The 16562-nt window shown below is 37.2% G+C and overlaps 2 pseudogenes; both read right to left on the bottom strand.

The window, feature by feature from the left end:
• Positions 1-1751: 1751 nt before the first annotated feature.
• On the bottom strand, positions 1752-9710 carry LOC117573262 (large subunit ribosomal RNA; annotated as a pseudogene).
• A 356-nt stretch (positions 9711-10066) lies between these two features.
• Positions 10067-10246, bottom strand: LOC117573263 (5.8S ribosomal RNA; annotated as a pseudogene).
• Positions 10247-16562: the final 6316 nt, after the last annotated feature.

Below are 16562 nucleotides of genomic sequence, written 5' to 3'. Positions count from 1 at the left end.
GTATAAAATGATATTTAAAAAGTTTTTTCTTCAATTTTCATATGTTGAAATTTTTTGTCAAAGTTGAACTCATCTCTCGGTAGAACCTCATATCATATGGCTGCAAGTTCAATAAAAAATTCACCAAGTCCAAAAAATTTTTTTCTCAAGTTAAATTCAAAATCTTATCTCATTATATTAATAAACTGTATAAAATGCTATTTAAAAAGTTTTTTCTTCAATTTTCATATGTTGAAATTTTTTGTCAAAGTTGAACTCATATCTCATGTCTTAATTTGTGCCACTAATATGATGGCGTTCTTTTGCTACCAAACACATAATTGTGTATGAAATAAATGCATACTTAAAATACGCAAGTATTCTGTTCATATAGATACATACATAAATGTATATATATTTTTTTATATCATGCATATTTTTAATTTTCGCCACTAATATGATGGCGTCCTTCTGGCTACCAAATTCATGTAATTGCGTACCAAATAAATGTATATTTAAAATACACAAGTATTTTGTACACATAGATATACCATGCATATTTTTAATTTTCGCCACTAATATGATGGCGTCCTTCTGGCTACCAAATAAATATATATAACTAACGCTTACTAAATAAATGCATATTTAAAATATACAAGTATTTTGTACACATAGATATACTATGCATATTCTTAATTTTCGCCACTAATATAATGGCGTTCCTTTTGCTACCAAATAAATATATATAACCAACGCATAATAAATAAATGCATATATAAAATACGCAAGTATTTTGTACACATAGATATATACTATGCATATTCTTGATTTTCGCCACTAATATAATGGCGTTCCTTTTGCTACCAAATAAATATATATAACCAACGCATAATAAATAAATGCATATATAAAATATGCAAGTATTTTGTATACATAGATATACTATGCATATTCTTAATTTTCGCCACTAATATAATGGCGTTCCTTTTGCTACCAAATAAATATATACAACTAACGCATACTAAATAAATGCATATTTAAAATACGCAAGTATTTTGTACACATATTATACCTTTGCATATTCTTAATTTTCGCCACTAATATGATGACGTTCCTTTTGCTACCAAATAAATATATATAACCAACGCATTATAAATAAATGCATATATAAAATACGCAAGTATTTTGTACACATAGATATACTATGCATATTCTTAATTTTCGCCACTAATATAATGGCGTTCCTTTTGCTACCAAATAAATATATATAACCAACGCATAATAAATAAATGCATATATAAAATACGCAAGTATTTTGTATACATAGATATACTTACTATGCATATTCTTAATTTTCGCCACTAATATAATGGCGTTCCTTTTGCTACCAAATAAATATATATAACCAACGCATACTAAATAAATGCATATTTAAAATACGCAAGTATTTTGTACACATAGTTATACTTACTATGCATATTCTTAATTTTCGCCACTAATATAATGGCGTTCCTTTTGCTACCAAATAAATATATATAACTAACGCATACTAAATAAATGCATATTTAAAATACACAAGTATATTTTGTACCACATAGATATATATTATTATATATATATATAATATATTTATATATTATATAAATTTTCTTCTTATATGCGTAATTGTATAACACATAATTAATAATTATGCATACAATTTTGCATATTTATATATATAATATATATATATAATATTTTTTTATATATGCCTTAAAAACATATATATTTTATCGAATCGTCAAGCAAAGGATAAGCTTCAGTGGATCGCAGTATGGCAGCTGCTCAACCACTTACAACACCTTGCCTGTTATAAAAGTCGTTTACAATTGATTCAAGGCTTTGTCATTGTATTAAATAATGTTTTAATATATAACTAGCGCGGCACCAGGTGATCGAAGATCCTCCCAATTTACTATGTTATATGTAACATTGGCATCACATCCATCGTCGTCTATTAAATGAATAATAAACTTTTAATGGTTTAGAAGCCATACAATGCAAATTGCCCCTTATTTATCATTGCAGTCCAGCACGGATACGACCTTAGAGGCGTTCAGGCATAATCCAACGGACGTAGCGTCATACCACTGTTCGCTCGAACAAGTATTGTGCCATTGGTCCGTACCTGCGGTTCCTCTCGTACTACGCAGGAATGCTGTCGCAACAACGTTTTGTCATTAGTAGGGTAAAACTAACCTGTCTCACGACGGTCTAAACCCAGCTCACGTTCCCTTGCATGGGTGAACAATCCAACGCTTGGTGAATTTTGCTTCACAATGATAGGAAGAGCCGACATCGAAGGATCAAAAAGCGACGTCGCTATGAACGCTTGGCCGCCACAAGCCAGTTATCCCTATGGTAACTTTTCTGACACCTCTTGTTAAAAACTCTTTAAACCAAAAGGATCGATAGGCCGAGCTTTTGCTGTCCCTGTGTGTACTGAACACCGAGATCAAGTCAGCATTTGCCCTTTTGCTCTATGTGTGGTTTCTGTCCGCACTGAGCTGGCCTTGGGACACCTCCGTTATTATTTGAGAGATGTACCGCCCCAGTCAAACTCCCTACCTGGCAATGTCCTTGAATTGGATCATACCTGAGTAATTGGAGTTATACCAAATTTTTAATTTAAGAACACATAAATGCACTCTCTCATTAATGAATTTGTTTGCGATTATATAACAAACTCGTGATACTTTGATCAAGAAGCTTGCATCAAAACCCAATACCATAAGATATAATAAATATATCCGTATAATGGCTAGGAAATGATACACGTTCCATTTAATCAAGTAAGTAAGGAAACAATAAGAGTAGTGGTATTTCATTGTCGATACTAAACCGAAATTTAATATCTCCCACTTATTCTACACCTCTTATGTCTCCTTACACTGCCAGATTAGAGTCAAGCTCAAAAGGGTCTTCTTTCCCCGCTAATTATTCCAAGCCCGTTCCCTTGGCTGTGGTTTCGCTAGATAGTAGATAGGGACAGAAATAAACTCGAGTTTAACGTGAGCACCTGCCATGTTGGCTTAATCCCACGAAGCCCGAGCTTAGGAATCAAATTAAGCGTTGATCAGCGCCCCCTTGGAATTCACCGCAGGTACACATTTGAAGGCCAGTTGTTTGGACTGGACACTTCCTCCTGTGTGGGGAGCGAGGCCCACCTAAAACCTCTTCCGATTTTTGGTTATCGGCAACCGGTTGATACGTACGCAACTCCACGCTGAGTATAATCCTCATTGTCCGCTTTGGACTACCACAGCCACCACGATACTCCCCGAAGGGCCGCACCAAATACCAGGACGGACAAGTCCGCAGGCACCTGGTTCCCGTGGTACCAGAAAATCACCTCTGGTCAGGTGTCGTATTTGCTACTATACTACCAATTAAACTCCAAACAGTTAACGTTGGTGCCGTACCTCCTTAATCGCCTTTTACGATAAGTGGGGGTCCACTGTGGTTGGTATTCTTTACTACATCCACCCTGCCGCCAACCACACGGCCAAAGTAGATAGGGACAGTAGGAATCTCGTTAATCCATTCATGCGCGTCACTAATTAGATGACGAGGCATTTGGCTATTTTTGTAGGAAATGAATTTGCCCACACAACAATGCCATATATGAATGGCACGTCATATGACTGTTTTCCCTTTACTTTGTACACAATAGATGTTGGCCAGTGTAGTTGACTTTCAATGAGGAAAGTAAACCTCGGTGCTAACCCACTCCTTGGCGATATCCAGTATGGAACATGAACGTCTTAAAGCCGCAGACTCCGCCATCTACCACCCTGGTACTGATAATATTGCTATCACCAGCGTTAAGGACTCCCAGTGCTCTCAGTCGTTTTACCGACCGATAGCTCCAGATGCCCCTCCAGTTTAGCGTAGCAGAAACGATTTTAATGTCCTCATGTGCCCGATAATCCCGAACCAGAGCCGTTCGTACGTCCTGTCTGTCGTAGATCTCAACCTTACTCTGATGAGCTTGGTCAAGATCAAGTCCGTCAGTCACAACCTGAGCGTCGATCACTATAGTGTGATCTGGTCGGAAACCCACCAGGTCCGGCTTATATATCCTGTTCTCTCCCTGCAGACTTGGTTCAGCAATGACAGAGTAGCCTCTCGTCTCAAGTCCCCGCTTGAGATAATTAGCTACACTGTTGTGTCTAGCCACCCGCCTCCCATGCGTACGATGACACTTCTGCAGAATGTGGTTTAGTGATTCGGGAGCATCACATCCTGCACGACACTGCCTCTCCAATTCGTGCCTTCCCCTCGTGGTACGAGACCGCGTGGGTAGGGCATTTATCCGCAGTTTGATCCCATTCAAATAAGCTTTTCCAGTTAACAAACGCGTGGGTGCGACAACCCACCCGTGTTGCGGAGCATAACGCCCTGCTTCACGGAGACCGCTACCATCAACAGAGGAGTGCAACCTATCCGCCCAGTACGAATCGATCAAAAGGCGTGTATCCAGAGCCGCGTCTCCCGATGCCTTGCACCTATCTCGGGCCCTCCGAATTTCCGCACTAAGGAACGAACTGGCCGTCTCGGATTGCTCGAGGTGGGGCCATTTTATGTTCGTTAGCCTCTGTATGCGCAGCATTGGAGCTGTCCTTCGAACTGAGGGAACACCGAGACCCCCACTTGTGTGGGGGGCATGGAAGAATGCTACTGACACATCCATAGGAAGATCTAACCATTTCCTTACGACCGACCGTACCAGTCTGTCACACTTTCTCAAAACGCCTATTGCCACACTACCAAGGGTTAGCTTGTGATATAGCTGTGGAATGAGGACAGTTCTGAGGGCGAATAACTTCTGCTGTGGCTTCAGGGGGGACCGCGATATGATATCCAATCTGGGACCAATGTCCTCAGTCGGATTGTAGCGGGCCCTCCCGTCCGCAGTGAACTGAATGCCGAGATACCTCCACTCCTCCGAACGCTTCAAGCTTGGACACGTGCGCGAACCTACACAGAAGCTCCGTGATTCGATCACAGTACACTTCTGCTTCGGTTGCCCCTTGACACTAACAGTAAAACACTTATTAGCGTTTAGGGTCAGCCCAACGGACGCAAAAAAGGAGACCGTGGTATCCAATAATGCCTGAAGGCCCTTCGGTGTAGAAGCAAACAACACCAGATCGTCTGCGAACGCTGCAGCGTTTGTTTTGGCATTTCCGACACTGACACCAATCTCGTCCGGTAGAGACCTGAGCAACCGGTCGATGACCAAGTTGAACATATGTGGAGACAAAGGGTCACCCTGCTTCACACCTCTAGCAGGGACGAATTCCTCTGATCTCCAGCCTTTACCATTGAGACTAGTGCCACCTCCCAAGTACAAGCTACGTACGTAGTCAACAAAACCCGTTGGTGCACCATACGCGGATAGGGTGTCAATTACCGCTGCGTGAGACACAGAGTCAAACGCTTTGCTGACATCAAGTGTCGCGATATAACACGACGCATGACGTCTATGGTGGTCCCTCAGGATTAAGTCAACTATTGTCGCGTTATCGGCGCAACCGTCAGTAGGAAGAAACCCCCGCTGACGCGGATCCCAATCGACTGATGAGGCCAATCGAGATGCCAAGATGGCATTGAGTTGTCTAACTATGACAGAAGGCACCGATATCGGACGGAAGTCTTCTGGTCGGGATGCTCTTACCGTCTTCGGGATGAAAACGGTTCGAGCCATTCGGAAGAGTGTGGGTAGTTTGCCGCACCAGAGAATAAGGTTCATTATGCGAAGCATAACACCACTGGGAATACTCCTGGCAGTTCTTGGAGATATTCCGTCCGGTCCGGGAGAAGAAGTCAATGGCACTTGATGCAATTGCAGGTCCCTAGACGTAATAGGTGACCATACCCCCTCAAGCAAGTGTCCCATATGGGGCACGGTGCTATTGCAAGAGGAAAGGCTCTGCTGTGTCATGACTTCTCTCCAGTATGGTTCCATAATCTCTTGGTTTGGCATTACCGACTCGTCGGGTCCTGCAAGCAAGGATCCAATGCATCGACCTTTATGTTTGTCCCAGTTACGCTGAACCCTAGCGAACTGCTGCCTTCTATTTTGTCTCCTATTGCGAGGCTCAGGAAAGACTCTCGCCGAAACCGGACCTTCGTTTCGATTCGGAAAAATTTCCAGGAGATAGTTAGACAAACACTGGAGAGTTGCTTCTTTGCCCGAAGTCTGCGCTCCATCAATGATAGATTGCAGAACCTCGACTCTCCACGATCGATTACATCCCACAGGGCCGAAGCCCCGCAGTATCCGCATGAGGACGTCGTCCGAATGTATCGATGGTGTGATTGGAACCGACTCTGACATTGAAGAAGAAGACTCAAGCCCACTTATACTAGGGCGGCGCGCGTAATGGGTTTGTGGTTCACTAATTTCGGGGATAAGAGCCGCTTGCCCTCTTAGCTGCTCGATTTTTGCCTTATAATTATCCCTCTGTCGACACTTTTTAATAGCATCGACGCTGCGTTCTGGAAAATGCAACGCCAGCTTTTTATTAATGAACCTCTCGCCATTTGCTATGAGCTCAAGTTCCTTCCTCGCCATCATGGCCAATTCTTCCTCACACCACCTGGTTTTCACGTCAACACGCGTACGAAGCTCATCAAGCCTGTCTTTGTGCTGACGCGACATGTGGACGCCTAAACCGGTCTTTGTTCCAAAAGATCGGCCGCATTCCACACATAGATGTCCAACAACTGGATTAGCATCTACGTTCCTTCCCTGATGGGCTCCTACGGATGCCGTAGGAGAATTCACTGAATAACTTTCAGCTATCCGAGGCATGTTATTTAAGTTTGCACCATCAGTTTTTCAGGACCATCGGGGTGGTAACCCAATGGCCCCTTTCGCCGCTCATATTCGCTGCTGCCGAAACTACATCGGTCCAGCACCCGGAGGACACCACGAGGAGGCCACAAGTTAAGTGGGGCACATGTTGCCTATGAGTCGACTTGATCTGACTAACGAAGGACGGTAGTCCACTTGCCATTGCTGATAAATGAACCATTATTCCCCTTCTGCAGACCCATTGATCCTCCCGCCGTTGACCCGCGCTTACTTGAATTTCTTCACTTTGACATTCAGAGCACTGGGCAGAAATCACATTGTGTCAACACCCGCTAGGGCCATCACAATGCTTTGTTTTAATTAGACAGTCGGATTCCCCAAGTCCGTGCCAGTTCTGAATTGATTGTTAATTGATAATCGTTATAATTTAAAAGAACTAGCTGGTTGCCCAACTAGTATTCTTAAAAATTTTAGCAAGAAAGTTCCACAATTGGCTACGTAACTAAACTATCCGGGGAACAAGAAACTACCATAAATGATAGAAACTCTATTTACCCAGAACGAGCACATAAACCATGTTATTGTTTCCCAATCAAGCCCGACTATCTCAATCTTCAGAGCCAATCCTTATCCCGAAGTTACGGATCTAATTTGCCGACTTCCCTTACCTACATTATTCTATCGACTAGAGACTCTTCACCTTGGAGACCAGCTGCGGATATTGGTACGGCCTGTTGAGAAGTTTGCGTGTCCCCACCATAAATTTTCAAGGTCCGAGGAGAAAATATCGACACAACAGTATATGTCATGCTCTTCTAGCCCATCTACCATATCTCTCTGCGAAAGACTTCCATGGTAGTACGGCTATAAAACAGAAAAGAAAACTCTTCCGATATCTCTCGACGGCTTCTTTATGGTCGTTCCTGTTGCCAGGATGAGCACGAGGCCCATATTTAATAACAAACGGATACTCAACAGGTTACGGAATTGGAACCGTATTCCCTTTCGTTCAAAATTATTCAAGTTTTTTAATTATGACAAAATATAAATTTTAGTTACTTTTTTTTTACTTGAAAATTTTCGGCTTTCGCCTTGAACTTAGGACCGACTAACTCGTGATCAACCACTGTTCACACGAAACCCTTCTCCACTTCAGTCCTCCAAGGTCTCATTCGATTATTTGCTACTACCACCAAGATCTGTACCAATGACGGCTCCATGCAGGCTTACGCCAAACACACTTCTAAGCACACCATTGTACCTTCCTACTCACTAAAGTTTCAAAATTTATATTACAAGTAATATAAATCATCTACTTTAGCGGTAATGTATAGGTATACAACTTAAGCGCCATCCATTTTAAGGGCTAGTTGCTTCGGCAGGTGAGTTGTTTACACACTCCTTAGCGGATTTCGACTTCCATGATCACCGTCCTGCTGTTTTAAGCAACCAACGCTTTCATGGTTTCTGAATGAGTTGTTAATTTGGGCACCGTAACATTACGTTTGGTTCATCCCACAGCGCCAGTTCTGCTTACCAAAAGTGGCCCACTGGGCACATTATATCATAACCTTAAACTTCATATCAAGAAAGTTAAGGTTCTTACCCATTTAAAGTTTGAGAATAGGTTAAGATCGTTTCGACCCTAAGGCCTCTAATCATTCGCTTTACCAGATAAGATTATTTTATACAACAGTTAAATGCACCAGCTATCCTGAGGGAAACTTCGGAAGGAACCAGCTACTAGATGGTTCGATTGGTCTTTCGCGCCCCTATACTCAATTCTGACAATCGATTTGCACGTCAGAACTGTTTCGGTCTTCCATCAGGGTTTCCCCTGACTTCAACCTGATCAAGTATAGTTCACCATCTTTCGGGTCACAGCATATATGCTCAAGGTACGTTCCAGTTAGAGGCATAAATAATATAAATATTATTATACATAACTATATAGAACGCCCCGGGATTGCGTTAATCAACTATAAATAGTTAAAAAACTAATCCCAATAATAGTCAAGTTAATTACGCTATTAGGTTTATATCCAATAACTTGCACATATGTTAGACTCCTTGGTCCGTGTTTCAAGACGGGTCCCGAAGGTATCCTGAATCTTTCGCATTGTTAATCATACAAGTGCTTATAATAAACATAAAAATCAATGATAATCATGCCATTATATAATTCCGAAAAATTAACGCACTGTACTCATATAATCTATCAGCACTTTATCAAATTTTTGAAATTTATTTTATGTTAAAATGCAAGCACTCTAATTTAAATAAACTCTTATCAAAATTGTTTGATAAATTCCATACATGCTAATAGATTACAATGTCCTTATATGGAAAAAATGCACACTATCGTTATAATATTGATTAAATATTACAATTCTAATGATGAATTTTCCATAACGGATATTCAGGTTCATCGGGCTTAACCTCTAAGCAGTTTCACGTACTATTTAACTCTCTATTCAGAGTTCTTTTCAACTTTCCCTCACGGTACTTGTTTACTATCGGTCTCATGGTTATATTTAGTTTTAGATGGAGTTTTACCACCCACTTAGTGCTGCACTATCAAGCAACACGACTCTTGGAAACATCATCTAATAATCATTAACGTTATACGGGCCTGGCACCCTCTATGGGTAAATGGCCTCATTTAAGAAGGACTTAAATCGTTAAATTTCTCATACTAGAATATTGACGTTCCATACACTGCATCTCACATTTGCCATATAGACAAAGTGACTTAGTGCTGAACTGATTTCTTTTCGCTCGCCGCTACTAAGAAATCCTTGTTAGTTTCTTTTCCTCCCCTAATTAATATGCTTAAATTCAGGGGGTAGTCCCATATGAGTTGAGGTTGTTTAATTACACTTATAGACAATTCTCTGCCTATTTTGAAATATACTATTTTTTCTTGAAGGTCCATAATATTCACAAAATTATTTCTTTATACCATATTCGTTAATAAGAGGCAATTCTAGTTTATAAAATAATATATTTTATGCTAGACATTCCTCAATATTATTTGAAATGAATAAAGAACATATAATTCTTCAAATTTCTCATGCAACAGAGTTTTAGTATTTTCATTTATTAATTCATATTATGAATATCTTAAGCGAGAACTTTTTAGATTCACACTTATATTATCCCAATAATATACAATGTGCTTAAAATTCCGAAAAAATTTTAAACAACTTATTTAGCATAGTCTTACAACCCTCAACCATATGTAGTCCAAGCAGCACTAAAAAATTAATTAAAGTACATAACAGCATGGACTGCGATATGCGTTCAAAATGTCGATGTTCATGTGTCCTGCAGTTCACACGATGACGCACAGTTTTGCTGCGTTCTTCATCGACCCATGAGCCGAGTGATCCACCGCTTAGAGTGATACAATTTTTTTTTTTATTTCATTACGTCAGAATATTTTTATTGAAAGAAATTAAAAATACACCATTTTACTGGCATATATCAATTCCTTCAATAAAATTTTTTTTTTTATACCTAAATAAATGTTGCGAAATGTCTTAGTTTTTACATAATCGATAATAATAAGATATATGACAAGTATATTTTAGCTAAATTTATTTATTATGATCAACATATGTAAAGCGTAACCTGCAAACAGGTACAACATTGTTTTTCTCTTAGGTGTTGCGAACCAATGTATGCGCACTGGAATATGCACAATACATTTGCAACGCATGTATATTATATGGTACATATACACGCAGTTTTTATTTTATCCAAAACACATAAAACACTCTTAATACAGTATATAATAATAATAATACATGACAAACGGTTTTTAGCTAATTTAAATTTATTATATGTTGCATAATTGTATCTCATATGATTGAATAAAATATTTATATTTATTAGTTACATAATTTATTAAATATTGCAATTCCCTAAAAGAGAAAAACAAATTTAATTATTAACGGTTAGATGCATTAAAACAATAATGATCCTTCCGCAGGTTCACCTACGGAAACCTTGTTACGACTTTTACTTCCTCTAAATAATCAAGTTCGGTCAACTTTGCGAAACAAACCGCAACACACAAGGCGTCACAGTGATCACGTCCGGAGACCTCACTAAATAAATTCAATCGGTAGTAGCGACGGGCGGTGTGCACAAGGGCAGGGACGTAACAATGCGAGTTAATGACTCACACTTACTGGGAATTCCAAGTTCATGTGAACAGTTTCAGTTCACAATCCCAAGCATGAAAGTGGTTCAGCGGTTTACCCGGACCTCTCGGTCTAGGAAATACACGTTGATACTTTCATTGTAGCGCGCGTGCAGCCCAGGACATCTAAGGGCATCACAGACCTGTTATTGCTCAATCTCATTATGCTAGACGCAATTTGTCCATTTTAAGAAGCTAGTGTCCTTATAATGGGACAAACCAACAGTACGGCTCCACTTATATAAACACATTCAAACACAATAAACATTTTACTGCCACCATGAATGAAGGCTATATAAGCTTCAAACACCATAATCCTGAAGATATCTATTTAATATATTGAGTCTCGTTCGTTATCGGAATTAACCAGACAAATCACTCACGAACTAAGAACGCCATGCACCACCACCCATAGATTCGAGAAAGAGCTATCAATCTGTCTTACACACTTATGTTCGGACCTGTAAGTTTTCCCGTGTTGAGTCAAATTAAGCCGCAGGCTCCACTCCTGGTGGTGCCCTTCGTCAATTCCTTTAAGTTTCAGCTTTGCAACCATACTTCCCCCGGAGCCCAAAAGCTTTGGTTTCCCGGGAAGCGACTGAGAGAGCCATAAAAGTAGCTACAACCCAATTGCTAGCTGCATCGTTTATGGTTAGAACTAGGGCGGTATCTGATCGCCTTCGAACCTCTAACTTTCGTTCTTGATTAATGAAAACATCTTTTGGCAAATGCTTTCGCTTAAGTTAGTCTTACGACGGTCCAAGAATTTCACCTCTCGCTTCGTAATACTAATTGCCCCAAACTGCTTCTATTAATCATTACCTCTTGATCTGAAAACCAATGAAAGCAGAACAGAGGTCTTATTTCATTATCCCATGCACAGAATATTCAGGCATTTGAAGCCTGCTTTAAGCACTCTAATTTGTTCAAAGTAATTTACCGGCCCACAATAACACTCGATGAAGAGCACTAATGCAGGTTTTAAATAGGAGGAACATATAAAAAGTACAAGTACCTAATTATATATAAGAACTCCACCGGTAATACGCTTACTACATAAAGTATAGTACTAACTACAATTGTAAGTTGCACTACCCGTATGAAGCACAAGTTCAACTACGAACGTTTTAACCGCAACACTTAATATACGCTATTGGAGCTGGAATTACCGCGGCTGCTGGCACCAGACTTGCCCTCCAATAGGTCCTTGTTAAAGGATTTAAAGTGTACTCATTCCAATTACAGGGCCTCGGATATGAGTCCTGTATTGTTATTTTTCGTCACTACCTCCCCGAGCTGGAGTGGGTAATTACGCGCCTGCTGCCTTCCTTAGATGTGGTAGCCGTTTCTCAGGCTCCCTCTCCGGAATCGAACCCTGATTCCCCGTTACCGTTGCAACCATTGGTAGTCCTAGATACTACCATCAAAAGTTGATAGGGCAGACATTTGAAAGATCTGTCGTCGGTACGAGACCATACGATCTGCATGTTATCTAGAGTTCAACCAGTGTAACGATCTTGCGATCGCTTGGTTTTAGCCTAATAAAAGCACCACGTTCCAGAAGGTCCGTGTTTTATTGCATGTATTAGCTCTAGAATTACCACAGTTATCAAGTAACTGTTTAACGATCTAAGGAACCATAACTGATATAATGAGCCTTTTGCGGTTTCACTATTAATTCGTGTGTGTACTTAGACATGCATGCTTAATCTTTGAGACAAGCATATAACTACTGGCAGGATCAACCAGAAATAATGTTCATTTCATTATGTAAATATATATTTAAAATATAATTACATAAATCTTCAAATATGTAAAATACATGACAACTCACAAAATATTTTTGAATAACAAAACGATAATATTCAATAATTGTATATATATATATGTTAATACTTGACATGTACTATACGAATGTGGCCATAATTAGATAGCATTCACGTTCGCTAGTTATAATTCACAATTGTTATATATAAATATATATACTTATATATAAAATATATATGCATATAATCGTTCAAAAATATTCATTTTATTTCAACTTACTAAATATATTATATCACACATGCATATTTATAATTTAAATTCAATTAATTGAATAAAAAATTATTTTATTTTGATGACAAATTGATAATTTTATCTAATTCTGCATTTACGTGTAGACAATATTATATTAGTAAAAAACCTCCGTCCACAATAGTGTCCTAGAGGATTTTTCAATTATTCACAAAATATTAATTCTTTAGCTACGAAAACACCGTCTTCTTTGAAAAAAGACATTTAATACATTATATGCTTATATAATAGTAATAATTATAATAACCATATAATAGTATCAATTTATATCGGATGAGACTAATAATTAATTAATAATAACATAATTATTACTTAATATGCAAACTGAAATATATGCATCCAATACATATATACGTGATGAGCACACACTGCCACCATGTATAGGTTTTGTGACACGTTTTTCTACAATGCTCTTATTTTATTTAGTATTACCATCTAACGTAGTTGCCTTCTATATTATTTTATTAATAATAATACAACAGTAAAACTTCATATAATAGTATATATAACTTCATATTGCCTTCTATATGATTATTTTCATATATTATTTATATATGACTTATGCCAGGCAAGACTCACTTCCATATACATGCCGGCAGACTCAGTCATATATATATTTCACTTGTGAAATTTTTCTTCATATGACATGCCTGCTCGACATCCACCACCCCTATATAGGTTTTGTGACACGTTTCTACAACCAGCTCATTTTACTAAAGGTATACCACCTAATGTATCTTTATGCACTAATAATAATGCAACAGTAAAAACTTCATTATTTTTAACTTTTTTAATCATATTGCCTTCTATATGATTATTTTCATATATTATTTATATATGACTTATGCCGGCAAGACTCACTCCATATACATAGTCATATATATTTCACTTGTGAAATTTTTTCTCATATGACATGCCCTGCTCGACATCACCACCCTATATAGGTTTTGTGACACGTTTTCTACAACCAGCTCATTTTTACTAAGGTATACCACCTAATGTATCTTTATGTTGCACTAATTTAATAATGCAACAGTAAAAACTTCATTATTTTTAACTTTTTTAATCATATTGCCTTCTATATGATTATTTTCATATATTATTTATATATGACTTATGCCGGCAAGACTCACTCCATATACATAGTCATATATATTTCACTTGTGAAATTTTCTCATATGACATGCCTGCTCGACATCACCACCCCTATATAGGTTTTGTTGACACGTTTTTCTACAACCAGCTCATTTTTTAAGGTATACCACCTAATGTATCTTATGTTGCACTAATTTAATAATGCAACAGTAAAACTTCATTATTTTTAACTTTTTTAATCATATTGCCTTCTATATGATTATTTTCATATATTATTTATATATGACTTATGCCGGCATGACACTCCATATACATAGTCATATATATATCACTTGCTGAAATTTTTCTCATATGACATTGCCTGCTCGACCTCACCACCCCTATATAGGTTTCTGTGACACGTTTCTACAACTTCTCATTTTATTTAGTGTATACCACCTAATGTATCTTTATGTTGCACTAATTTAAATAATACAACAGTAAAACTTCATTATTTTTAACTTTTTTAATCATATTGCCTTCTATATGATTATTTTCATATATTATTATATATTTATGCCGCAGACACTCCATATACATAGTCATATATAATTCACTGTGAAATTTTTCTCTATGGACATGCCTCTCACCACCCCTATATAGGTTTGCACGTTTTCTACAAGCAGCTCATTTTATAAGGTATACCATCTAATGCACTAATTTAATAATGCAACAGTAAAACTTCATTATTTTTAACTTTTTTAATCATATTGCCTTCTATATGATTATTTTCATATATTATTTATATATGACTTATGCCGGCAAGACTTCACTCCATAACATAGTCATATATATTTCACTTTGTGAAATTTTTCTCATATGACATGCCTGCTCGACATCACCACCCCTATATAGGTTTTGTGACACGTTTTCTACAACCAGCTCATTTTACTTAAGGTATACCACCTAATGTATCTTTTATGTTGCACTAATTTAATAATGCAACAGTAAAACTTCATTATTTTTAACTTTCTTTAATCATATTGCCTTCTATATGATTATTTTCATATATTATTTATATTGACTTATGCGCGCATGACACTCCATATAAATAGTCATATATATTTCACTTGTGAAATTTTTCTCATATGACATGCCTGCCCGACCTCACCACCCTATATAGGTTTTGTGACACGTTTTCTACAATGCTCTTATTTTATTTAGTATTACCATCTAACGTATCTTTTTGTTGCACTAATTTAATAATACAACAGTAAAACTTCATTATTTTTAACTTTTTTAATCATATTGCCTTCTATATGATTATTTCATATATTATTATATATATGACTTATGCCTGGCAAGACTCACTCTCTATACATAGTTATATATTTCACTTGGTGAAATTTTTCTCATATGACATGCTCTTCACCACCCCTATATATTGTGGACACGTTTTCTACAACCAGCTATTACCATCGTATACCTATATCTTTATGTTGCACTAATAATAAGCAACAGTAAAAACTTCATTATTTTTAAACTTTTTTAATCATATTGCCTTCTATATGATTATTTGCATATATTATTTATATATGACTTATGCCGGCATTACCTCACTCCATATACATAGTCATATATATTTCACTTGTGAAATTTTTTCTCATAATGACATGCCTGCCGACCTCACCACCCCTATATAGGTTTTGTGACACGTTTTCTACAACCGCTCATTTTTACTAAGGTCTTACCACCTAATGTATCTTTATGTGGCACTATTTTAATAATACACAGCAAAAACTTCATTATTTTATTATCAATAATTTGTATTAAATACTAGTACATTCGTAAATTGTTTAACTGAACATTGTTTAAAATTTTTTGTCAAAGTTGAACTACGCCCGTCATATCTAAAGGTCAGAACCTTATCTTCATATGGCTGCAGTTCAATATCTAAAATTCACTAGTACAAGTCAAAAAACATTGTTTAAAATTTTCTCAAAGTTGAACTCATATCATCTCGGTAGAATATATCATATGGCTGCAGTTCAATAAAAAATTTCCAAAAAACTGTTCAAAATCTTAATCTCATTTTTATTAAAAAAACTGTATAAATGATATATAAAAAGTTTTTTCTACAATTTTTCATTATGGTTGAAATTTTTTTGTCAAAGTTGAACTCATATCTCGGTAGAACCTCTATCATATGGCGCAGTTCAATAAAAAAATTCACCAAGTCCAAAAATTTTTTTCTTAAGTTAATATTTAAAAATCTTATCTCATTATATTAATAAAAGTATAAAATGCTATTTAAAGTTTTTTTTCTTTCAATTTTCATATGTTGAAATTTTGTCAAAGATTGAA

Source organism: Drosophila albomicans, unplaced genomic scaffold, assembly GCF_009650485.2.
Source record: "Drosophila albomicans strain 15112-1751.03 unplaced genomic scaffold, ASM965048v2 utg000075l_pilon, whole genome shotgun sequence".
In the NCBI taxonomy this organism is placed as follows: Eukaryota; Metazoa; Arthropoda; class Insecta; order Diptera; family Drosophilidae; genus Drosophila; species Drosophila albomicans.
This window is presented reverse-complemented; position numbering and strand designations above follow the sequence as displayed.